Source organism: Polypterus senegalus, chromosome 13 (assembly GCF_016835505.1).
Source record: "Polypterus senegalus isolate Bchr_013 chromosome 13, ASM1683550v1, whole genome shotgun sequence".
Classification (NCBI taxonomy): domain Eukaryota; kingdom Metazoa; phylum Chordata; class Cladistia; order Polypteriformes; family Polypteridae; genus Polypterus; species Polypterus senegalus.
In genome coordinates, this window is record NC_053166.1 from 120,110,999 (window position 1) to 120,136,036 (window position 25,038).

General features: G+C 38.7%; 1 long non-coding RNA gene across 1 annotated transcript in view; it reads right to left on the reverse strand.

Annotated features, from left to right (window-relative positions):
- Window positions 1-3,204: 3,204 nt before the first annotated feature.
- LOC120542663 overlaps window positions 3,205-25,038 on the reverse strand; it is an 85,365-nt gene continuing 63,531 nt past the window's right edge. The window contains exon 3 of the long non-coding RNA XR_005636221.1: window positions 3,205-3,276. This is a non-coding gene — a long non-coding RNA (uncharacterized LOC120542663). The remainder of the gene's footprint in view (window positions 3,277-25,038) is intronic.

The following is a 25,038-nucleotide window of genomic DNA, read 5'->3' on the forward strand; positions in this document are numbered from 1 at the left end:
ATAAATAAAAGCCCACTCGTCTGCTTTTTATATCACCGTGTTACAAGAGCTGGAAGTGACGCCAAAGTGAAGCGTCATGGCATTGGTAAGGTCGTAATTAGGCAGCCCCGAAGCACACGTTTGTAATATTTTAGTCTAAGATTATCTTGTATGTACATGAAAACATTTTGTACGTATGTAAAACTATCTTGTATGTATGTGAAAATATTTCATACATACGTGAAAGAATCTTGTATGTACGTGAAAACATCTCGTACGTACATGAAAGTATCTCGTGCATACAGATATTTTCACGTACGTATGAGATAAGGGTTATCCCATAATTTTTTTCACTGTGCGGTTCAGAGCTTCCGTAATAAACAGAGTTGAAGTAAATATTTAAAAATAAACACAGCCATTAGAGTTCCATAGGGTTGAATGCAATATGGACAATGAGACAGCTAAATGGTTTCAGATAACAGTTGTGTATCTGCTTTTGACATTTTTTCTAGGTGTATGATACCGGTGTTCTGGTAACATGATAAAATGCTCCAAATTCAAATTATTCCATTATTTCTTCATCAATCAAACGTTTACTATTTATTTGTTCTTTGCAAAAAAAAAAATATTTTCTTTTGTGTAGATTATTATTTTATGGCAACCAGCCTTTTTGATAAGCAATAAATTGATACTAGTGACAAATGTCTTTACAATTAATTTGAAATAATAATAATAATAATAATAAAGTGTATCAGCAACAAAAACTTGAAGTTGATCAATAATTGCAATGCATTAAATTCACAGTTTGCAATTACTATGTTCTGTTGGAAACAATAAAGTCCCTAAGAATATATTTGTAAATAAGCAGTAGAGATTTCAGAAGTCTTTCGTGTTGGGCTGAGCAGAGAAAAGTCAAGGGCACCAGCAGGATTCGATACACAGGAGTCATTTTATCTTTTCAACATGCTACAAGGACTAAAATAATCTCAAAGTCAAAACAACATTAATTAAAGAACAAAGACAGAATGCTTTCCCTAAGTGATTTTGTTTTTTCTTTTGATCGCCTGAGAGCTAAGTCTCATGTGAGGGTGCTTCCCTTGTTAGTCAAAGTTTGGATATTTTTCTGTGCTAACCATATTGCCTGACAAGATGCATCATCTGTACACATGAAAAGGTGGTACCCATTTAAAAACATGGAAAATGATAAAAAAAAAAATGTAAACAACATATAAAAAATAATAACATGTCATAACCCAACAAGAATGTCAATAAATTAAAAACTAATGCCTTCCTAACCAAAATGTTACCAGAATATTGATAAAACGCAAGAATAAACTCCCAATAATACCTGCTCTTTGGCACATATGGATTGACATGGACAGAAAAATGGATCACTGTGTGATTTGTATTTGGGCTCAAAGTAGCAAATTTAAAGTCAATAGTCCTAAGTGATATAAGAGTTAATGATCATAGCGGCTACCATGAGACTCTTATATTTTAGGCACATGTGTTATCTCTGGCTTATGTAAATTTGTATTTTATGAGTTACTTTAACATTATGTAGAATATTTTTAATATTATGTTATCACTCTTGTTGTTTGTCTTGGTGCATTTGTTTTGCTAATAATATGTTTAGTTATGTGCCCTGTTCCATTAAGATGGAGTCTCTGGAGGATAGGCCACCATGTTGTTCAGCTGGATGACTGCCTTTCAGTTAGATGGTCAGGCTGTCCAGATCAGCATTGGGTTTTGTAGTGAATCACTGTGAGCACATGTTTTGTGGATTTTTTTTTTTGTTTGTTTTTTTCTGGATTTTTTTTTTTTTTTTTGGATTACTGTTTTTTGGATTGTGGAATTAGCTTTGTATTCTCTGTATTGTCTTTTTAGGCACACTTGTATTTTTTTTTTATATTTTGTTATGCTACATATAATATAAATATTCATTGTTGTGTCAATCAGCACAAGGTTTTACAGAGTTTCTCTCTCTATTAACTAATATTTGGATTTTGAAAATATAAAAGAGTGTTTTGTTGCTAGTCTCATTTTCTTTAATGATATTTTGTGGCTGTATATTACAGCAGAAACACCACCCACTGAACTTCTCCAAAGCAAACAAAATGAGATGCATCATTTATATCTTGTCATGTGAAAGTTATCTCTTCATGGTAAAAATACATGTCTTTCTGCCGTGATGTGGTAGTTGTAAGTGTTAGATGTGCTTTCTGTTCTTTAAACATATGTAACATACATTTTATCACACTTCCAGGCACAGCTGAGTAGAATAGATACAATAGTACTTAAATAATACAATAGTCAACAAATTGTTAATATTCTAGTTCAGGGGGGTGGGCAGTGTCAGTCCTGGAGGGCATCAGTAACTGCATGTTTTTGTTCCAACCCAATTGCTTAAGAAACCAATCCTTGCCAGTCTCAGACCTTATTTAATGTTATGGCTTGTTAGTTTGCAATTGTATGTTCTTATATCGTAGATTTTTTTTCTTTCCAAGGAAATCATCCAAATGGTTTGAAGCTTAAAACGAATAATTTTCTGTTACATTTTACTCTTAAGTGTTTTATTAAACCAAATAGTGCATGATGAATCCACACATGTCTAAATGGAAACAAGTTAGATTGGGAACTGCTGGCTCCTTTGTCATTTGCATCTTATTGCTAACAAGGAGCCATTAAAACAGTGAATACAGCTGTTTAAGACTGAAATAAGCAATGTAGAGCGGGGAACCTTAATAAGTCAGACAACTAAAATGAAGCATCAAAATGTCAGTTGAGCAAGAAGTGCTTTGTTAGCAGCCATTGATGTCTCATTAAGAAACTGAGTTGGGACAAAAACCTGTAGCCACTGTGGCCCTTCAGGACAGACATTTATCTCTACCAATGCTTTCTTCACAAATCTTATAACATGAAAACTTATTATAGGCATTTTATACACTTTTGTATTTAAACTTAGGAGAAACAATGAATTTCATTTAATTGCAATTTAACTAGGATTTTTGGGGAAAAAAATCAGCCAAATGTCTTTTCTAGATTATAATATGACATCTTGTTAATCATTGCTGAGGTACAGGGTAATAAGGTGATGATGCGTTTGAATTAAGATGAGCTGTTAGCCACTTTCATTAGGGACCACAACTGGTCCCCCAAGACATCTAAAGCTAATATCATCACCATCTCCTTTAATTATCTAAGAAAATAGTTCAATCTGTTTACCTTGGGCTTTGTCCTTATGGTACTTTGTCGCTCTTGCTGTTGTATTCTCAAAATAGTCATGGTGGATTATCCCTGAGGAGCAAATGAGACCACAGAGGCAAAAGAACATAGTAATAAAGGGTTTTTTTTTAAGACAATAATGTATATATAAATTATGGTTATTATACAACAGCAAAAGGAGAGTGTAAAGTACAAAATAAACAAAATAACTGACAGTAGGCCTACTATTCCCTGTGTCCAATTACAGAGGATAGTCCTCCGTTATCGTACTCCACCTCCCCTGTTGTTTAATGCACTAATATGTCCTGTACTTCCTATTGAACCACTAGCCTTCTCTTCATTTTACCTGATGCCAACAAATGTCCCCCAACCATAACTTCACCAGGTTCTGAGTCTAAAATGTTTTTATTTTGCCTTCTGGAGTCACATTTAGTTCTACCAATAATTACTTCTGAGTCAAGGACAGGACTACTTTAAGACCAGTGCCTGAAAGCAGCTTTCCTGTTAATGATATGACATCCTGACTTCATTTGTACCAGAACACTTTATATTAGAAAATGAGATCATATATAACAGTTAACTTTGTGTTTCTTTTCTGTGATTACAGTTTACATATAAGATTACTTAGATGTTTAAACATGACTTTTAATGATTTAACTATTTTGGGACCTTTGGATGTTATTTAATTACAGAGGGGTATTGCTAGAATTTACCTTTGATCTGAATGCTCTTTGGTGGAATTGAAATGTTTACCCGCTAGTATATGTAAATGAACCTAAGTGATAACAGGAGATGTCATCTTAAGACTAATCAGACTTGCTATGGAGAGCCTTGCTGCTCACGTAGTGAGCCTCCAGCAGTTTGGTATAAATAAATGATGTTCTTAGATTTCATTTATAGCGATGACTAAAGATTTTTTATTTATTTTATTTAAGTATTTTCCGCAACACCAGGATCACCAGAGGGTGTCCTTGATGTACTCGTCCCACTGCTTTGCTTAAATGGAGACACACAGGATACATCAATCTCCTGTACAGTTTTATATATTATACAGACAAGACACTAACATAGTTCTTTTCAGGTCATGATTCCTTTGGCTTGACTGAGCCCTGAATGGCATTGTCCCTTACCCTGCAGCATCCCCTGAAGCCTGTAACACTGATTTCATTCTGTCAACCCACTTCAACAGTTTAGCCTTCATTATACAATCTGTGTGCGGCACTGTTTTATAGCCACTGCTATATTAAATGTGGTATTAAATGAGTACAGTGAATTGAAGTGTGATGTTTTAGTCAGTATAGCTGTGTTGTCAAATAACCAGAATGTAACATGACTACAAGGGGTGCTGCACTCTTCCTTTATCCATCCATTGTTAAAACGAGTCTTTAAAATTTTTTCTTTGCATAGCATAGCCCCACTTCTCAGTGGAAAAACAATACCCAGCTTTGACTGCAATGGTTCCATTCTTGTTAATAGAAGGAGACTGACATTACATTACTGTATGCGCCCCTTTTACTTGCATTACTGTTCTCTTGCAACTTTATATGTTTTCTGTGTAAAGGTAATTACTTTAAATGTGGAAAGAAAGGTGCTTCTCACTCTTTTGCTCTCCCAGAAAGTTCATGTCTGATCACATTTACAATTTTAAATATTTATTCAATGGTTTTGGGGTGTTGTCTCACAGCTCCATAATCTTAGGTTCAAATCCCATCTAAGTTGCTGTTTGTGTGGGTGTACCACATTATACCATTGCCTATATGTCAACTTTCTTTTTTCTGCCAACCCTAAATTGTGAGTCTGTTACCTAGCAATGGCTTGGCATCTCTATCTCCATTAGAATATGTCATGTGTTCTGTGATGCAAGGGTAGGCTTTGTCTCTCTGTTATCCTAAACAGGAAACTGTAGTTCAAAAATGGATGGATGTAACTTTAAAATTCTTCACACATTAAAGGCAAAGGAGTGTTGCGGTACATGTGATATTTGGACATCTGGGTCAGGTCGCCTTGTAAGTGGAGCTCTCATCATTCTCTATTCAAGTTTGAAGGCCTGCTGTCAAGTCAGCTGAACAAATTTTTCACCTCTTTCTATGCAGTTCAACATTTTGTTCAAGGTAAATTGTTATTTTAACTATTATAATCCTGGTTTGAAAGTTATAATTGCAAATTATCTATGGAAATAAAATGAAATTTTTTATGAACTTATAGTTCCAAGCATCCATATATAAGGTCTGTTTTATGCATATAATAAAGGGTCTGGAAGCTACAAAATGTTGCTTTTCGTTTTTGTTATTTGAAGGCAGCAAGGCCCTCTTTTGTAGCTTGCAATCATTTTAAAGGCAGTGCTAATAAATGATGAGCCTTATTTGTTCAAAATTACAGGCAAACTTTCATTTCCTCAATTTTCCTGTTATTATGATTCTAGGTGTCTATTATGGGATTGGTTCTGCTTTGTTGCTGCAGAATCAATGAAGAGAGAAATGCTGTGGTTCACAATTTGCTAATCTTTACAAATAACACATCATTACCAAATAAATAAAGCATTAATTTCCTTCCTTCACTGAACTATCTTTTTCTGAGCTCATTTTGACTCTGTGATAATAATTATTCAATTTTGATAGCTGTAATCACTAAGCCACGTGGGAGTTGGCAGGAAGGTTAAATGTAGAATGCTAGTAGTGAAGCCGGGTTGATGAATCATTATCTTCTTCTTTTCCATTTTCGCAAACTTGTATTTCTAACTTTCACAAGTTATCTGTCACACTGACATGTCATAAGTGGCACAACCCCATCTTCCAATCATATTTTGCAGGAAATACATTGGTTGTTGTAGCCACTTGGATATTCCAGATGGAAGGCAAGTTCATTTCTCAGTGTTTCAGCGGCTTCAGGTTTCAGTGTAGCCAGTCTATTAATGTCTAAGCTGATCCAGAGAAAACAGGTAGAGCCATCCCTGTAGTGTATATCCACACCCTAAGTAATGCAAGAGGCCAACATATCCATAAAAGCATGTGTGTTAAAAAAGAAAGTAACTAAAACTGCAGTCTATCTCAGTAGGTCTTCAGACTCGTCTTGTAAATCATATGACTAGAATGAAGCACTCCCTTCACCTCCTGCCTAGTTGTATGTCCTAGTCTCTCTTTCAGTTGAGAGTTGAGTCCTTGCCCCATCCTGTTCTATGACTCTAGACTCCGAGGGCCACTGCCAGTGAATGGCGACTAAAGCCCATCTAGGAGTTAACCCAGTTAACCAATAGGCACCTTTCCTGGTTTTCTGCCAAATTATCCTTATGCTTATGTGCACAAAGAGATATTACCTTAAATAAACATATCATACCACCACACAGCGGTGCCCTTTCTTACACATGCCAGCACATACCTTTCTTCCTTTCCTCGAACTAACCTCTTTCCTAGAACTATGTTAGATATCATCCTTTTACATCACCTATGCATGTTCAGATTTGTAAATATGATGGTCATTGAAAATCTGAGCCTTTAACTGGAGCACTGGATACAAGGCATTAACCAGTGGCAAACAGGGCCTGGTTATATTGCAGGGTATATTCAAGCACCAACCCCCAATCAAACCCACTTCTGAGCTGACAGTCAACATAATGTGCACTACTTTGGGATGCAGGAAAAGTGCATCAAGAATATACTGTGCAGACACGGGGAAAACATTTTTTACTTACTTAACTTTATGGGGTAAAAATTGTCTAGAAAAAGGCAATAACAGTTTAATTATGAAAACACTTACAATTTAGGTTTAACAAAAATACATAATTAAAGCAAAAGACAGAGGTATGTTAGAGGAACATATGGAGAAAAGCAGAGCTAAGGAGTGAAAATATAACGGAAAATGTACTTGAAAATGCCTGCCTGTTTGACTAGGACATCCTGACATTATTTGAACCAGCACATTTACATTAGTAAGATTATATATAACATTTGTCACACATGGGCATCAGTGGATATCCTCATGGACTTGATCAAGATATGTGATAACCGGCCAGGGCAAGAGTGAGCACTGTTGCTCACATTCTCTTCTGCTTCTCCCCCTGCAGCACCCAGACACCACCCAGTGAAGACACTTAACCCTGCTCCTTCTGGTGTATGCACTATTAGAAGCTCGACTGCCTGAACGGAGGTGTCATTTTCCACTAAGAACAACCCACTGGACGGCGCTCCAGGGAACAACCCTTATTTTGACAAGCCTAGAGTCTGTTGCTTTGTAATTGTGCCAGAAAGGCTATTTACTTTATTGCCTGAAGGCTTGTCTTTTTGTTTTTTGGATTAATGTATTAAACGGGGCGACATGGTTGGTGTCCTAACTTTTCCTTTTTGCTTGATCTGTCATTTCTGCACTTGGGACCTTATGTATAAACTGTGCGTACACACATAAATGTTGCATACGCCCATTTCCATGCTCTCTTTGAGATGTATAAAAACTAAACTTGGTGTAAAGCCATGCACATTTCTACAGCAGCCCCAGATCTTGCGTACACATGTTTTTGCTCGGTTTTGCAAATGGGCAGCCCCCAGTGTCAAAGCAGTGCTACTGTTTCTGTGGTCTTTCTTTTTTAAATTCACATCCATGATGCGGGCTGTATCAAATACACCAAAATTAATTGCATATTGTTTACAAATTTAATTTACTTGATTGTAATAATTTTGTAACAATATAATAGTTCATGGAATGGCCAAGCTATTCCAACTACCATGACTGCTTTAACGTTGTTAGAAGACATGGCACATGGAAGAACTGGAAGAGATTGGGTATTTACAGATCACACTGAATTCCTGTCCCTTGATGATGACTGGCTCCTAAGTTGATTTAGATTTCCAAGCACTATTCTCTTGGAGCTGTGTGCTGTTGGATTACTAGGATGTATACTTGATATCATTTTTATAATGAAATGCAGTATAAAAGTATGTATATTACATTTTACTGATATATTGTTAACTTCATTTAAATAATGTATACTGTTAATAATTAAACATGCGGGGGCGCTGTGGTGCAGCGGAAGCACTGATGCCTCACAGTAACAGGGTCACGTCCCAGGTGTCCCCTGCCTGAACTTTGTATGTTTTCCAGGTGGGTTTTCCTCCTCCTTCTTTGGTTTCCTTCCAAAAGTATGCAGGTTAGGTGCTAAATTGATGCTACTAGTGTATGTGTGTGCTCTTAATTACCCTATGATAAGCTGACGCCCCATCCAGGGAATGTTCCTGCTTCATGCTCAATGCATACCGGGACTGGAGCAACCCTGGTTGGATGAATCAATGGAATAATTAAACATGTATAACAAATATTTTTCGATGTTTCTTAAAAGTTTTGGAGAATCAGTGTTTTAAGCTTATAGCTAGTTTTACATTTATTACTGACACTTATTGTGTAGCAATTGGTTACGTGGAGAAAGGAAATGGATGAACAGGAATTGGGGGTTGGTACATTTGACAGAGACAGTACTGCTGCAATACATTATTCCATCAAGGGTCAGGAATAATCCCTGAACAATCCCAGCTCATTACTACCATTGTGCCACCCTGCCCCCACATATTTAATACATGCTTTAATACATTTCATCATGAACATGATATCAAGCATACACCTTAGTATTCTAAAATGTTCAGAGACCTGTTATATCATTAATGTAATGTGTGCTGTGTGGTGTAAGAAAAAGCCTGTTTAAAAAGCATGTAGCGATTAACGAACACTTAGAATACAAAGCACTTAACATGCTACTTTAAGTACTCTTGTAAATTAAACATCAGTTTTAAAATGAAGTTTATGATATGTTATACTTTAATTACAAAATAAACTAAGAGATTAAAGTGGAAATTTCAAGATTAAAGTCGACATTTTGACTTTAATCTCGACATACTTTTTTTCAGACAGTATGACTCACCTTTTCATGTCGACTTTGATATGTGACCACTTCTTTGTTATTTTGGGCATTGTGTGACTTTCTGAACTTGAACTTTAGAGTGCCTCCACCATGCTGTATTATTCCATCAATTCCTTTTTGTTGCTTATACCACTGCTTAAGCCAGAAAATAGTTTGTTTTTCCTAGCTTACACTTCACTTTCTTTTTTACATATGCTTTTGCCATTGTCTTTTAACAAAACACAGAAAGGAAGGGGCTATGTATATTGATTTGCATATTCAAATAGGTGTATTTCTGGGAGGAGTCAGGGTGAGGCTGTGGGCATGTCCATTTATGTTAACATTAATACTGATTGAAATTTATAATTTGCATACCCACATTTCTAATTTTCTTCATATGTCATGTTTTAGTATGAATTCTATTCAAGGCATTATACATGAGGTCACAACATTTAACTTTATCTTTTGTCCCCTGGTAACAGTTTACATATAAGAAGTAATTATTTCTTTGAAGCAGATATTTCTACCCAAGACCTATAATGATTAACTATTTTGGGACTTTTAAATTATATTTAATCACAGTGGCATGTTACTAGAATGTACCATTTATCGGTATACTTATTAGTGTAAGTTAAAATATATTTAAATGAGTTATGTAAATGCACCTAAACATTAAGACACTACTCTGTTAGTTTTAGCCAGTCTGCCATGTTACATTGAGTTTATGTAATAAAAGGATGTCTGTCTTGGATTTAATTCATAATGATGGCTGAAGACTTTTCTTTATCTATTATTTTCCACAACACAGCCTAAGTCAATTGCTGATTTCCTGACTTGGGCTCCAGGAAATAGATGGATGGACTTTTGTCACTATATTTTGAAGTAGATAGCCTCATTATGATTCAAAATAATGATCATAATTCACATTCATATGTGTTTCTGGTGCTAGCGCCAGTCCATGCACAAAAGTAGTTTTATTTTTGTCTAACTAAATCAGGAATAACAGCGCCAAAAAACAGGAAAATTTGGGGCACCAACCGGTTGTCCTGTTTAATGTTCAACACTTCAACAAAAATTAAGTCTCTCTCTGGTGTACTTGCCCTCTGAATATCGGGGCTGAAAGCAAATAACATCAATCAATTGGGTAGCCATGAGTTTGGGTCTGTTTTGTGGTAGAAATTTAACATCTCATTAAAGAAAGAAACATCCTCTAACAGGACAAATCAGGCAGGAGAAAAGCTGTTCATTATATCTTTTAATCACTCCTTGGCAAAATGCCTTAGAGGGAGCATTCTTCAAAAGTAGTATATTACAGCATGGTCAGAATGATCAGAGAAACAAAGAATATAGGTTAATTTTATAAACTGCTAAATTTACATGCTGTGTCAATCAATGCATATATTTTACTCTGGTTTGTTCATTAGTTTACAACCAAATGACTTGTATAAAATAAGTCTATTATATTATACTGTATTCTGCTTCTTCTTTATACCCTTGAGTTGAGCCACCACCAACATGCGTGTGCATGTGTGTCATTTTGTCAGTTTTACTATAAAAACAGTTAAACACCCGTTATTTGTGAAGCAGGGATATTGTGATCATTCTGATCCCTGATAAACATTCAGAAGAAACAGTGCTATTCCAGTGTTTTCCTCCATAACAGCCTTTCAGCAAACATGACTAATGTCCTTGCTGAAACAGATCGCTCTTTAATGAAATGCTGCCAAAACGGAATAACAGAAATCACCGGGCAGCTTTCGGTCAATGATAAATCAACGTCTGTTGAGGTGAAAAAATGGGAGGTACTGCGGTTGCTATCAATGCTCCTGGTAACTCTGCTTTTCAGAAGAATCTGTCATGGGAGATGGAGCGAGGCGAGGAGGCGGGTATCTATGTGAAAGGTAAGGAGGGTTGGGAAATGGCTAGTCGGAATGTCGATAAATTAAATAAGATAGACCACAGTCCCCCGAAGGAGGTGACCCGGCCCTCAAAGAACACCAAATCCCAGCAGCCTCCGCAAAACCCGTCAGAGCACGTGCCAGAAGCAGGCTTGCACATTGGCTCCCGGCCGGCAGGTAAGACAAACGAGGAAGTGAGTCTTCTGCCGGCCGAAGTAAATAAAGTTATTGATTTGCAGGAACTCAAAAGATTTTTTCGAGCCCGTAGTAAGTTTCTTACAGATCCTGACGACCATAGAAAAGATCGTCGGAGAATTGGGAGCCCGCAGCCAAAGCGCCGTTGGAGAAGGTGAGGAGTAACATGCGGTGATTTTGGGAAGAGCCTCCCGTATTTCATGATGTGACAGTACAGGTAAGCGAAACCCTCCTAGGTTCGCACGGGAGTGTCAACTGCATCGCTGAGGTCCGGCCTTTTGATCACCTTGGGGGACAAAACGTGCAAAACCATGGTTTTCCGCAAAGGGAGGAGCCCTCCCTGCAGTATGGAAGTGCCCCGAAGACCAGCAGGGAGTCATGGACTTTGTAGTTTTTATCCTCAGCCCTGTCAGGTACAACAGGGGCCGCAAGAGGGAGCTGCAGGGAGGACCGAAGACTTCTTTGTGCCCTATGACCCGGAAGTGCGTCGGAAGAAGAGCGACGTGCTTCTGGGGTGAAGAAAAAGGACTTGTGCCTGACCCAGAAGTGATAGTCAATCACGTGGACTGGGGATTGGAAGTGGCAACGCGTCTGGGAGTTGGAGGATTGTTATTGTATTATTATTATTGATTTATGATTATAGTGGTGGAGAGGGAGGTTTGTGCACTGTGGCAATTTAATAAAGTCATTGTTTGGACTTTTACCTGGTGTCTGGAGTCGTGGACAGGAGTTCAAAGGGGCGATACAGCCCTAATCTGTCACAGTATATATCCAAACCAATGTATCTCAACCAATGTATATATATATCAGAACGAATCTATGCAAACCCATTTATATATATCTCAACCAATTTATCTGAACCAATGTATATAGTATCTGAACGGATGTATTGAAACCAATGTATATATCTGAACCAATTTATATATTTACGAACCAATCTTTTTTCCTTGAACAGCCTCTCATAATATATATATATATATCAATATATACCATATATATATGGTGTGTATATATATATATATATATATATATATATATATATATATATATATATATATGCCAAAGGAAAAACATTCAATTGTCTCAAAATATTCAAACTATTGGCATATACCCTTTGCTGTAATGCAAATAACTTTGCAAACTAAAGTTTCACAGGAGCTCCATCTAGAGGGTAACTTTTGCCCAAAACAACGCCTCTTTCTAGGAAACCTAAAGTTTTATGGAGAGAGAATTGGACGGGGAGTAGTCAGTACCACTTACTGGGCAGTTTCTTTGCACCGTGGAGATAGAAGGTTATGATAATATTAGCAATAGTACCCATTTTCCTCCTAGACTGTTATTACGTACATACCTCGATAGAGCCTGGAAAGAGATCCTCCAAAGTGCATGCGTGACAATATATAAAATGCAAAGTTTACTGACTCACTCACTGACTCACATATTCATCAACAAACAGTTTAGTTAAAAAGCTAACATTTTCCAGGACAGTATACTGTATCTAGGTCAGCACGTATCCACTAAAAAAGAAGATTTAGGTGTATTAATATTCAGGGGTAAACCCACCTCAATAGCAAAAACTAAATACCCCAAATTCCCATAAGTGTTTTGTCTGATTTGATTGAAATTTGGTAAAAAAAAGAACATTATTAGACACTTTTTATTCCTCAATATTTGCCAATTATAATGTTGTAGCCTGGGTGCTATTCTAATGCAAATTGTTCTAAGAGCTGAGAAGTGATTGCCCAAACCTATGGGGCTTGCCATGTATGCAAATGAAGGCCACCAGCTGAACTGCAGCACAAGCAATGGGATGGAAGGAGTGAAGAAGAAGATGATTTTCAGCAAAAGAAAAAGAGAGGAGATCTGGGCTTAAAGGGCTTTTTGATTTTGTATACTAATCATCAACATGCTGTGATCTCAATCCCCCTCACTCCATCATATACTAAAATAAATGCACTGTGATCTCCAAAGGGGACATCTAAACTAAAATGTCATGTAAAAGTTATAACACATTACAAGGTGAAACAAGATGTTGACAAGACAGAGTATCTCCTGTATGGTTTTACTTAAAGCACTGGATGGGATAATATGTAGCATGATTTGTGAAGTTGAAGGAGGATGGTGGTTCAGTGAAGCTCAAGTAATATTGTTAAATTCTTGTCCACAAGTTCGGATAAAATAAAAATTATTAGATCTTTTTTGGCTGTGGCCTTGGATAAACTAGCAATACTGGTTTGACCCAGCTGAATATAAGCCTTCAAGTTGAGTTGATAATCTGTCATAGATGCAGCAGCTTTACAATTTTGTTCCTAAATTTGTACTTGTAGTACAGCTGTTTATTCATACTACATCAATGTCTTCCCTTCAGTGATTTCATAACAAGAAGCAGGCTCACAGAATAATCTGTCATCATTTCTTTCTTCTTCTTTTTTGGGTGAATTGTGTAAAGCAATGGAAAGGTTTTTTTTTTTTTGTTCCTGGGTAGAGTTATTTAAGACATCTCATGATTGATAGTCTTTTTTCAAGTATAATTCAATTCATTTCAAACTTTACTGTCCCACTGGGAATATTGACTTGCCGGCAGAACTATTAAAAAAAGACATCACACATAATTTACCAATCATAATAAAATCATCATAAATAAACCCCACACAATGATGAATATGTGTACATGTGAAACAGTAACACATTGTAATGATTTTAAATAATAGCAAAAGCAACTTAAAAGATTACCCAAAATAAAATCCATAGGGGACATAAGCTAAACCTGCAGAAGCATATTAACACAAATCTTATTCAGAAGGTAATAATAGGGTAAAATGAAAACATTCAACCAGTTATTTTTTTTTAGCTTTTGAATTCTACACCTCAGAGCAGACATTTCAAATATAAGGGAGAGATGATTTGGAATTCCTTGGGTCACAATTTAGTTTTGTTATTTTTGTTGTTACTATGCAAATTCCGAAATGAAATCAATATTACATATATTACAATTAACTCAATAATGTTCTTTTTAAAGTGTCATAATATTAAAAAATTGGGAATGAAGAAACCAGAACGACGGACGTCCTTATTTAAACAGGCAGCCAATTAAGTGGGAGGCCTAGGGATGAGGGACGCAACACTGCCTCACACAGTGACCGAGCTGCAGGCTATGGACGTATATATGTACGTAAGCAGGATTCAGTTATGACCGTTACGTGTAGAATTTTGAAATGAAACCTGCTTAACTTTTGTAAGTAACCTGTAAGGAATGAGCCTGCCAAATTTCAGTCTTCTACCTACACAGGAAGTTGGAGAATTAGTGATGAATGAGCAGTACTGCCACTCCCTATACGCAGAGTACGCAGACTGCGTAGGGCACCAACTCCCAGGGGGGCACCATCCCAGCTGCTCAAAAAAAATAATTTTAATATATTATAATAATAAATTAATATTAATAATATACATATACAAATAAACAAAAATATAAACATATATATTGCATTTTACGGTGAACGCAGACGCGCCCTCATGTATTTACTTTTATTTGAATATAGTTCTATTTTGGCCCCTATAGTAAGTGTTTTTTTTATTATTTTATTTTTACTTCCGTAATATTTGGGGGAGGGGGCACAAAAGTAAATTTCTGCTTAGGGCACCCATTTGGCCAGCAGCGGCCCTGTGAGTGAGTCAGTGAGGGCTTTGCCTTTTATTAGTATAGACTAGCAAAATAAATAGCAAATACCCGCGAAGTAGTGTGTTAAAGAAGTAATGAAAAAGAAAAGGAAACATTTTGAAAATAAAGTAACATGATATTCAATGTAATTGTTTTGTCACTGTTATGAGTGTTGCTGTCATATATATATATATATATATATTGGGAGCTGGAGGGCTGATCGCACCCCAAATAGAGACAGACGCCCCTGGGAAAACCACAAACCCTGAAACACTGACTACACATTGCTCCTTATCCTTGCACTATAACGCGTAATACAAGTCTCTGAGGTACTCCGCCGACTTATAAGCCTTAGCAGCCTGTCAGTTGGGAATTGATTGTTTGCTTTTATCTCTCTCTGCTCCTAGCGGAACTGTTATATCTGACTTGTCATGGAGCACGTTTAAGCTCATGTGTTTGCGGTGTCTGAATAAAAATCCTTCTTTTTTTCTACGACCTTCTGTGTCTCTGTGCAAATCTGTGACCCAAGCGTGACAAGTGGTACCAGAAGTGGTTGCACAGATGGATGCCGCCGAAGACTTATTTCAGAAGTCTAAAACATTTGCACTTAAAGACTGGAAACTAAACATGGATGACCCAATCCGTGCGCAAATTCAAGATTTGATACATAAAGTGCACTGTTGGTTTGAAGGAGACGTGATGGAAACAGTTGTCGTGAATATATTACTGGCCGGCATACCTGAAGTTCTTCGAGATGAATTTCTACATCATGATATTAAATCATTAACGATTATGTCCAGACGATTAGAGGGTTCACAGTCCACTTGGAGAAAGAGCGGTGGATTTCGTGCTGCTTCGCAACCTGTGAACGAACGTCCAGGACATTCTCGTCGCTTCGATCGACAAGCTGCAGGAGCTGAAAATCTAATGGGGTCAGGTAGGACCCCGGGAAATCCAGTCGTAGATGGGACGCCTGTTTCTGGGGAGACAGCGGCAACAGCGGGTCGACGAGACCGTGGAGGCTACTCCACTATGTGGAGTCCACTAATGAACTTGTTGGGGGAGAAGAAGAAGAAATCCAAGACGAAGAACTGGTAGCGGCCGGGGAAAATCTAGAGCCCAACTTAGATATTGAACCCGATCTCTCCAGCGAGACGGAGGAGGTCACCCCCGACAATCTTCCAGAATGGGCTGCTCCTTCTACATCTTCCCAGATTGCAAACGCCTCCGAACACAAACCGAGTGTTAACGAACAATCAGATTTTGTGCGTTTGCAGCATACTGATAGCTCATTAGAATATGCATTTAAACAGGCTCGCCCTGCTAATGACTCTTATTACCAAGAGCGTAATTCCGGGGGTGTGAAAACCCCACACTTTATAGAAAAGGACGGTTGCCTTTTCAGAGTGATCTCAGATCATTTGGAGGGGGAATTTATTGAACAACTGGTGGTACCTGGAGCACATAGGGAAACTGTTTTGCATCTGGCACATTCACACATCTTGGGGGGGCACCTCGGTGCCGACAAAACTAGAGACCGGTTATCAAAACGATTTTATTGGCTTAATATGGGAAAAGATGTTGAACGATTTTGTACTTCATGTCCAGACTGCCAGATCGTCTCTGCTTATAAGCCTCCTCGGGCTCCCCTTTGTCCTATGCCCATATTGGAAGTTCCCTTTCAGCGTGTGGGATTAGATATTGTGGGACCATTACCTAAGACTAAGGATGGGTACCAATATTTGCTGGTGTTGGTTGATTATGCGACACGATATCCAGAAATGATCACGCTGAAAAGGCCAACTCTTCGGCTGTAGCCAAAGCACTATGTGAAACTTTTACTCGTATTGGTATCCCTAGAGAAATCTTAACTGATCAGGGCACACCTTTCACTTCTCGCGTGATGAAACAATTGTGTGACAGCTTTGCTATTAAGAAATTGAGTACTACTGTTTACCATCCTCAAACGAATGGTTTAACCGAGCGATTTAACAAAACATTGAAACAGATGATCAGGCGAGTTGCTCATAATGATCCCACAACATGGAACACTGTCCTACCGTTTGTTTTGTACGCGTGCGAGAATCACCACAGGCGTCCACTGGCTTGAGTCCCTTCGAGTTGTTATTGGCAGGCGCGCGAGGCATCCTGGATGTGGTGCGTGAGGAATGGATAGGAAACGAGAGAGCAGCTAAGGGTCCAAGCTTTGCAGATCGACTAATTTCGTTGCAAGACAGAATTTCTATGCTTTCCTCTATTGCTGTGGAACACCAACAACGAGAACAGGAAACTCAGAAGCGTCTTTACGATAGGCGCAGCAAGCTCCGTGAGTTCAAACCTGGCGATCGTGTTTTGGTACTGGTTCCCTCGGATCCACACAAATTCTTAGCTAAATGGCAGGGCCCGCCATTATTGAGGAGCGTATGAGTCCGTAAATTACAAGGTTAGAATACCGGCGGCGCAAACCATTCCAGATTTTACACATTAACCTCTTGAAGGAATGGCACGACCGACAAGAGGTTAACACTTCCTTGGCTGCTGTTTCTCAGTCCGATGTTACCATTGGTAACGATCTTACTGACACGCAAAAGACAGAACTGTTATCTTTGATAGAACGGAACACTGATGTCTTTTCAGATTTACCAGGCAAGACTAACATTACAAAACATAAAATTACCACTGCACCTGATGTTCGTACAGATGCGGCCGTTCGGATACCGGAGCGCGAAATATTGTCGAAGAGGTAAAAAAGATGCTGACACTGGGTGTAATTCGTGAAAGTAAAAGTGACTGGTGCAGCCCAGTCGTATTAGTCCCAAAGCAAGACGGTTCGGTTCGGTTCTGTATCGATTTCAGACGCTTGAATAAGGTCTCTAAATTCGATGCTTATCCCATGCCCCGTGTCGATGAACTGTTGGAAAAACTGGGTCAGGCGAGCTATATCTCCACGCTAGATCTCACGAAGTCTATTGGCAGGTGCCTTTAGAGGCTAGCAGTTGTGAGAAAACGGCATTTGCGACTCCTGACGGACTCTATGAATTTACAAGACTCCCGTTTGGTCTTCACGGGGCACCTCTAACTTTTCAGCGTATGATGGATCAGATCCTACGTCCTCACTCTGAATATGCTGGGGCATACCTTGACGATGTCGTGATTTTTAGCAATGATTGGAAAACACACTTAGAGCGGCTTCAAGCCGTTCTTGAAAGCTTGAGACAGGCTGGCCTTACTGCTAACCCTAAGAAATGTAAACTAGGCATGTCCGAGACTCATTACTTAGGCTATTCTATGGGCAAGGGTTTACTTAGGCCACAATTAAGGAAAATAGAAGAAATGCTTGTTTACCCGAGACCTGAGACACAGAAACAAGTACGCGCCTTTCTGGGACTTGCTGGTTACTACAGAAAATTAATTCCAAATTTTGCACATAGAGCTGCTCCTCTTACAGAACTTACTAGAGGCAGAAAAACCAGAAAATTGCGAACGTTCTTTCAACGATTTAAAAAAAGCATTGTCTTCTTACCCGGTTCTAAGGAACCCGGATTTCACAAAAGATTTTATCTTGCAAACAGACGCAAGTGCATTTGGTGTGGGCGCAGTCCTGTCACAAATTATGATGGAGAAGAACATCCAATCACATATTTGAGTAGGAAATTACTTCCTAGGGAACGCAATTATTCTACAATTGAGAAAGAATGCTTGGCAATTAAGTGGGCTGTGGAAGCGCTTCGCTATTACTTGTGGGGACGAAACTTCACTTTGGTAACTGATCATGCTCCACTCCAGTGGTTGTACCGACAGAAAGATACAAACTCTCGTCTAATGAGATGGTTTCTGGGTTTACAACCTTACAGTTTCACAGTAAAGCACCGACCAGGTTCTGAACACGTCAACGCAGACGTGTTATCACGACTAAATGAACCTAGTACAGAGAGTCGCTTGATTCACAGGAATGTGAATAAAGCTGAGGGGGAGGGTGTGAGCTGGAGGGCTGATCGCACCCCAAATAGAGACAGACGCCCCTGGGAAAACCACAAACCCTGAAACACTGACTACACATTGCTCCTTATCCTTGCACTATAACGCGTAATACAAGCCTCACGCGGTACTCCGCCGACTTATAAGCCTTGCGCAGCGCCTGTCAGTTTGGGAATTGATTGTTTGCTTTTATCTCTCTCTGCTCCTAGCGGAACTGTTATATCTGACTTGTCATGGAGCACGTTTAAGCTCATGTGTTTGCGGTGTCTGAATAAAAATCCTTCTTTTTTTCTACGACCTTCTGTGTCTCTGTGCAAATCTGTGACCCAAGCGTGACAAGATATATATATACACACACACACATATATCCAGATATATACGAGGGGAAGTCAAAAAGTAAAGGGATTTTTTTAATTTCTCTTTTTCAGAGTTTGGTAACACTGCTCGTATCCAGCGCTGAATGAGTGTAGTCACCAACACTTCTATACAACGTGTAACTCTTATTCCTGCGTTATTCGTTGGAGTGTAGCAGACCATTAAACATGACAGTTTCATTGTCGATCTGCACCAAGGAGGAAATGAGGGCAGTGATTTGCTTTTTGTTTGCGGAAGGTGTTAAACCTGCGGTCCGTTATCATGGCGAGGGAGATGGATTTTTACAGCAAATCTTTACTGTAGATGAAACTTGGGTTCATGATCACGAACTGGAAAGTAAAGCTGCGAGCATGGTTTATAAACTAAAGGAAGCGCTAAGGGGAAGAAGATTTGCAAGTGATGAAGAAGTCATTGATGCGGTGCAAAATTGGTTGCAGATGCAACCGAAAAACTTTTTTTCCGATGGAATCAAAAAACTTGTGAAACGTTGGGAAAAGTGCATTGAAGTCCAGGGAGGTTATGTAGAAAAATAAGGTATGTTTCACATTTCTATCATTAGAATAAATGCCCCTTTTCTCAAATGTCCCTTTACTTTTTGACTTCCTCTAGTATATATATATATATATATATATATATATATATCTTTCTTTGGGTGCGAGCAGCTGTTGCTGGGGGTGCCAGAATCCATTGAGGAAGAAAAATGAAAAACATTATTTGTACAAAATCTTAATTTATCTATCCATTCCTAAATAATTAAATGGGCAGGCTATTTCGTATCAGTGTAATACACTGCTTGTTAAAACGGATGACTCCCGCTGTTACATGCACTTAGTGCTGCGTGGGTATTATGAACTATCGTATCTGTTCAAGTTCTATTTAAATTTTAAATATAAATAATTTTTATTTAGTCAACAGAAATATGTTTGGTAGGAATGTAAGTTAAATTTAGTCATCATTGCATAAATTTTTCTTCAACATAGAAATTTAAAGACTGAATTCAACTTACATTTCTATCAAAAATATTTCTGTCGACTAAATAGAACCTACTTATGTGCAAATAGAACTTGAAATGATATTTTTTCTAATCTGATCGCGCATTTTAGATCGACTTGACGCGCACCACATCGAGCCCGCCTGCTATTGTGCTGTCGCCTGCTGCCTCAATAAGTCACCGTCGCTTCGCTCTTACGTTTTTACCATTCATTTAATCATGGCTAGTCGTGAAAAAATGAGAAAATGGAAGGAGGATTACACTGAGGATGGCTTAACCAAAACAATTATTGCTGCCGAATAAAGTATCCATTACTCATAAAGCTTCAATTGGTGATCTGTTTTTCTGCGTTAACCTCATATTTTTTCATACTTCTTCTCAAACCAAGAGGGTGCGAAATCAGGATCGGGGGCGTGCGAGTGTAAAATGAATCGGGAAGGAATGATATATATGTATGTGTATGTATATATATATATATATATATATATATACACACATATATATATATATATACAGTATATTGAAATAGTTTTACTGTCAAATAATGCAAAGAGTACGTGGCACGTGTTTCGCCCTAATTCTGGGCTCATCAGGCATACACACTCACTGCACCCACTCTCGGGAATCAAACCTCGGAAGCCAGCACTAGAGGTGAAGTGGTTCATTTATTTGACAGTATGTAGATCGGGGTATATATATATACAAGATAACTCCTGTAGCCTTTATTGAATAGGCAAACCAGGGGTGAGCAAGTTCCTTTCTGCTGCAGCCGCGACACACATAAAAAACATCAATAATAACTCATAAACTTGCAATATTATTTAGGAAAATCGCAGCATTTTACTCACCAAAAATTTGGATTATTTGTAAACAAAATCCATCCTCCTCTCTTTCCTCAAAAACAGTTGAATTACTCTGTCGTATGGATTATCCGTGCGCTTCAGTTCCATCAAAAAGTCCCTTTCTATCGCCATCGAAGCTAATGCTGAAAGTCGAACCTGCCCTGTCATATTTCTGGCAAGTTTTAACTCGCTTTAGGGCTGAAAATGTCCGCTCGACAGAAGCAGTGTACACGAGAATGGTCACCGCCAAATATACCAATCTGAACAGCTGCCCCATGCTCTCATTCAGATTTTTCTGATGAAGGAAGTCAAGGAGATCAGTGGGAGATTTTCCTGCAAAATCATCCATGGCATACATTACAGTCAGTTCTGTTTTAGCCGAGACAGATCAAAAACTGCTCCGTGGCTCTTGTGTTAAACTGGAGAAGGCTGCATGCGTGAAATTTTTCTTTTATTCCCAAAACTTCTGGGGCTCGAGGAGCATGACAAACATCAGGTTTTCGTGGTCTTGAAATCTGGTCTGTGTCTGGCAAATAATATTGTCCAGAATCCTGCCATGGAATTGGCCGTAGTGCGCGCGAGGATGCGAGGAGCTCTTGCGTTGTGTTCAGTGGCCTCGTAGAGTTCCTCATATTGGCTTCTATCCAATCAATTGTTCTGAATACGGTGACGTTGCCGTACGCCTGCTAGAGGGCCCTACTGACACCAACTCAAAATCTGATTGGTTGAAGCAACAGGTTAATCGACATTTATTCTGTATTAGAGTGCATGCACAATGGATTGTGAAGGCCTCTCTGCCTGGCAACAAATAAACTCTAAGTTCTCTTAATTATTTTTCTAATGTAAGTATGCATTATTTATTTATCATTTGTATATTATGTGGCGTACGGCTGGGGCCCTTGTCCGGTCAGGACGCCTCTATATTGGAAGGACTGGGGGAGGGAGCATATCCTGAGCATTACCTACCCCGGAGCGCTAGGTAGCAGCTCCCCTGAGTTGCAGCGGTTCCTCTGGCTCTCATAAGGCTCCATGGGAGTTGGAGTTTAATACAGTCCTGTTGGGATCTGTGGGCGCAACCAGAGGGTGCTGCAACTGCTGCTGAGCCCTTATGGGCAGCTTTTCTGCCACACCAATAAGTGCTGCCAGAAGTGGGTCAACAAGCACGTGGTGCACTTCTGGGTGCCTTATAAAAGGAGGCAGCAGCCACTACTCTGGGATCCAGAGTCGGGTGGGAGAAGACAATGCTTTCCAGGAGGAGTGGAGGAAGAGAAAAAGATAAAAGAGAGAAAGAAGAAGAGTTTTGTGCTGTGCTTTTGTAACTGTGCTGTACTTGTGGGAAACGGGGAAGGTGGTTCCCACTAGTGAAAATAAAAATAAAAATCCTGTGAGCTCATACTTGTGCCTCTGCATCTGTCTGTGTCAGGTGTGGGCAGCAGAAGCTCCTTCTACAGGCCACAATTATTTATTTGTTATTATTCTTATCTAAATTCAATTTGTTTTTCTTTGGATGTAACTACTTCTTTGACATGTTGCAACGCATTTAGAGCTACATCCTTTGTATGAAAATGTGCTATAGAAATGAAAGTTGTTGTTATTGTTGATTACTGTGGAAGAATAGTTTTAGGGTAACATAGCGTTCATCCTTAAGAAATAGCATAAAGAGTTAATAAATGTGGGAAACCAAATAAAGGTCAAGTAAACAACAAAATTTCCACTGAAAAATAAGATATGTTTTAGGAAAAATACTGAGATGGTCAAGTAAATAAAGAATGTACCAGAAGAAAGGTTGATATAATATACAAAATGTACCGAAGAATGACTAAGAAATCAGCAGATGTCCTATAAGCAATGAGAATGGACAATTGTTTTAAGCACAGAAATTTCAAGAATTTCAATTTCTTCATGTCTCTGCCGCTCGCATTGTGAAGTGGGGGGCTGAACACACCCCAAGGAGACGCGATCACTCATATGACACCCCCTATTAAACAGTGATACAATGGCAAACACATACAATTTTTTTTTACCTTCTGTTTGCTCGATCAGCTGCTGGTTGCTGCTGCTGCTGTGCCGCGTGATCTGCATTTTGTGCAGCGTACTTCTGTTATATCATGTATGTCCATATATTCAATCTCTTCACTTTTACCTTTTCATTAATATCGCAATGAATTTTGATTCCGTGTTTGGAATTACATCGTGAAAAAGGAACGTATAACTGCCCGTGAGTGAGTATTGTTTCTTTCTTTCTACAAGAAATGTGTCTGACATAACCACACAGGACTTTTCCAAATCTCTTTACATAAGCTCAGGGCTTCCGGCCCCGGGTGTGGTTACATCGCTTGGCACAAAGACTCATCTCGTGGGATGTGAAAGTGTCTCTGAGACAATCACATCTTGTTTCTTTCCAAGATTTTTTTTTATAATTGAGATATGTTAAATTTCTACCACATCACCTCATCAGGGGCCTCGTGTATAAACGATGCATATGCACAGAAATGTTGCGTAACAATGCTTCCACGTTCAAATCGCGATGTATAAAACCTAAACTTGGTGTAAAGCCACGCACATTTCCACAGTACCTCATACTCTGCCGTACGCAAGTTCTCCGCTCAGTTTGGCAGACTGGCGGCACCCAGTGTCAAAGCAGTCCTTCTGTTTCTGTGTGGTTATCCTTTCTTTTCCTGACGTGGCTTTATAAATACACTGAAATTAACTGCATATTGTTTATTAGTTTAATGCATCTGATTGAAATTAACCAGTAACAATATAATGGTACACAGAATGGTCAAACTATTCTAAACACAATAGCTGCTTTAGCGTTGTTACTCTCACTGCACCTTCTTCTTCTTTCAGCTGCTCCCGTTAGGAGTTGCCACAGCGGATCATCTTTCTCCATATTACTCTCACTGCACCACTCGGAGCAGCTGATCGTAAAGAGAATTATCGGTATACAGCATCAAGCATACGCTGCCTCAGCCATGCTTCCTATTTGAACTGCTCTCATACGACAAACGCTTCAAATCTTTCCTGTACAGACCTCGCTGTTCAGAAAGAGTTTCATCCCAAGAGCTCTATCAGTCCATCAACTGCTCCTTGTAGAACTGTCTGTACCTATGATACAATCACCTCACTGTTAACTTGCGATAGTTATAATATTGCACAACCTGAGCCACTTTATAAAGCGTGTATTTACATATGATGACGATATCATTTTTAAGATGAAATGCAGCAAAATATGTTTATTATATTATACAGATAAAACTTTAAATTCATTTAAATAATCTATATTGTTAATAATTAAAGGACACGGTGTTGCTACGCTAGCAAGGATCTAGCGCTCAGCTCACGATCGTTTAAGCCTCGCATTGAATGCTTCACTGGGACTGGTGTGAACTGTAGAATAATTAAACATGTACTACAAAGATATTTTAATGTTCCTTAAAAGTTTTGAAGAATTGGTGTTATAAGCTTACAGATGGCTTAACATCCATTTCAGAGCTGATTGTGTGGTGATCGGTTACTTGGAGAAAGAAAAGGAAGGACAGTAATTGGAGGTTAGTACGTTTGAAAGAGACAGTACTGCAGGGGTGGTCTTAGGCATGTGCAAACTGTGCACCTGCACAGGGCCGCCAAAACCCAGGGGCTGCCACGCCAATATATATTGAATATTAAATAGAAAGAGAAAACGCAGCGGCTTTCTCTGCCCAGGGCCGCTACGAGCCTAGAGCCGCCCCGAGTACTTCCGCAAAAAATTATTTCATCGAAGGTTGCACACAATCACTGCGCCACCGTGTTCACATGTTTAATAATGTGCTTTAACTCCTATCATCATGAAAATGATATCACGTATACATTTCAGTATTTTAGTTATTCAGAGAGCTGTAATATCATGAATGTAATGGATTCTGTGTCCTGTCAGAGGTACAGAAAGCCAGTTTAAGAAGCACGTAGTGATTCACACACATAGAGCACATAGAAGAACACATACAAAACAAAGCATTTAACGTGCTACTTTAATT